This window comes from Protopterus annectens, chromosome 2.part1, assembly GCF_019279795.1.
Source record: "Protopterus annectens isolate FY-2018-M chromosome 2.part1, PAN1.0, whole genome shotgun sequence".
Classification (NCBI taxonomy): domain Eukaryota; kingdom Metazoa; phylum Chordata; order Ceratodontiformes; family Protopteridae; genus Protopterus; species Protopterus annectens.
In genome coordinates this window covers 664,558,257-664,561,030 of record NC_056729.1, presented here as the reverse complement: position 1 = coordinate 664,561,030, position 2,774 = coordinate 664,558,257, and positions in this window count along the sequence as shown.

Below are 2,774 nucleotides of genomic sequence, written 5' to 3'. Positions count from 1 at the left end.
AGAAGACACTCTAGCTGAGAATCGAACCGGACAGCGTCTTACTGTGAGGCAACAATGCTACCGCAGCACCACCACCACCACGGGTCCTCCAAAAACACCTGCAATAGGTACAACACAAATCAAAACTCCCAGTTACACTTTAATAATATTTCACAACACTTTTATCTTGATGCATTTCTTTTAGATGGTATAAATAGCCATCTAACACGAGCATTTCTTTATCTTTCTGCTACACTGTTAAATGGTAAGTACTGCCTAGTGTTCCAGGATACTGTGCAACCATCTACGATGTCCTTACATTGGCTGCTTTATTTAGGAGTGAAAACATTCACTTCAGCAGTTAAATAGTGCAGTTCTCAGTATTCTGAACTTCAACATTGCTGGCGTTTGTTGTTTTGCGTGCGCACACACACACACACACACACACACACACACATATATATATATATATATATATATATATATATATATATATATATATATATATATATATATATATATATATATATATATATGTAAAGTGTGTGTATGTAAGTGTGTGTGTATGTATCTATCTTTCTCTCTCTCTATTTATGTTATCTGTCTATCTAGCTATATGTCATGGTATTGCATGCAATATTCTTTGGCCACTACATCCCCTGTATTCCCAGAAGGCATTCACAACTGTTTCATGTGACTGTATGGTGAGATGTGTGAGTGTCTGTGTGCTTCTGCCTCTATGTGTTTTCACATGTGGGTGCTCTGTATAACACAGTAGCAGGTGTGCAGGCTGATACCTACTGAGGTGTGCAAGCAACTGGACAGTGACATTGTCAGCATGGAGAGCATTCTGGAGTGAGTTGGTGGGGCCCTCTATTGATGGATCATGGTCATTAGACTACTGGAAAAGCAGCTGTCCCTTGACACTGACTAACCAGTTGTGTGATGGAAGGGCTGTTGTGCTTTGTACTCGTCTGGCAGCCAGCCATGTCAGCAGCCGAACCTTTCCCTTTCCTGATATTACCCCTGCCTCCATTCTGTGTCATTAACCATTCCTTGTTCTTAGCCTGGTCTTCCTATATTATCACTTATCTACCATCTGTATATGCTCATCTGCTGTCCACTGTACATTTGTATGTATGCTACCCCTGTCTCTCTATGTTTGTGTTCTATGATTGCTTGTTCACGCTCACTACCTGCCCTTCTCCCTCTATCCCACCCAAAACCAGTCCTCATTTAATTTGCCATCTACCTTGCTGTTTTCAAGATAAAAAGGGTATCTCATGAAGAAGATATTACCTTCCTTCCTACCATCATCTGCGACTTACTGCTTATCCCTGTGTTTTCAGTCTGCTTGATGTACTCCACCCCCCACTGTCCTATGTACTCATATTCCTCCCCATTTAGCTGATGAACATGTTGGCTACTTTAGAGTGCACACCCACATTGCTGTTCCTGTTGAGCACTGGTCTGTATTATGCTGCCCTACCTGTGGTTGTGTGTCATGGGTTGGTTCTGGCTGCCACGGCATTGCATGGAGCGGTATGTACTGCTTTGGGTACAAACGGGTGACTTTCTTATGATGTCATGCGTGTTACCTCTCCACGCTAAGGTAGCACTGCTCTTCTGGTATCCTGGTGTAGCACAGCACTGGCTGGTATCACTTATTGTTCATCTGCTTTATTATGTGACTTTCCACTCAGTTTGCTGAAGTCTTTCCTTGCCACTTATTTCTCTAATTAGCTTCTGGCTGCTTTGTGCAGTGAGACCCTTTGGTTTTAGGACTGAACAAATACACTGTGCATCTCTATTAGTCACAGTCTATATCTACTTCATGGCCACATTAACATATTCACAGAATTTTCATTTTGTATTAATTAATTTAATGTAGCTACCAGACTATCATAATTATAACAATATATATTGGATAAACTTAAATGAGTCTTGTTTTAAAAAACATATGCATTTCCATGATGTCATCTGATTAAAATAAAGATTTTTATTAGTAGGTCATGATCTAATGATGATACATTTGTTTATTCTTTTACATGTAATGCATTATATATTAAACGCTTAGCAGTCGGCTAACCAGCTTTTAATCCTCTACAGTTATTTACATTTCATATCTTACTCGCTATGTGTCAAACCTGTTCCCATATAAAGCATATGTAAGAATGAGAAGAATCACACTCATATTTCTTTTGCCGCGCTCTTTTTACCAGATCGCCTTTGTGTTTTACATTGCAGTGCCCGTCCTTTCCACCTCTCTTCTCCTGTTTTACTTCTTCACAATAACATATAATCCAGCACATTATTACCAGTCCCCTTCTTTGTTAACCTATATTCCACCTACTCTTCTGCACTTTTGAGTCTTTCCTACCACTCTTTTCTACACTTCGAGTCCTTGGCTCTACTTAACCTTCTGCTAAGATTGCCTTCTAGCCATTGTTCCCTTTTTCTGTACTTTTCTAGTTTGTAGAATTCTAAAATTCTTCTGCAGCCAATGTATTTCCAGTGCCTTTCTCAATATTTTCATATATTCTTCCAGCCACACCACCAATGTTATAATCCTTATTATGCATTGTTGCTGCATGATTTTTCATCTGCGATGACATTTTTAGCATGGCACTTCTGTATCACACCAACCCTATTTTTCTACTCCTTTACTCATTTCTACTGCTTCTTCCATTCTCCTTCACCACCATTAAAACATTCCTCTGCTCCCATATCCCCCCTTGTTCTGCTGTCTGGTAGACATACCTCTCAACTTCTTTTCTCAAGAATTCATGAGGAGA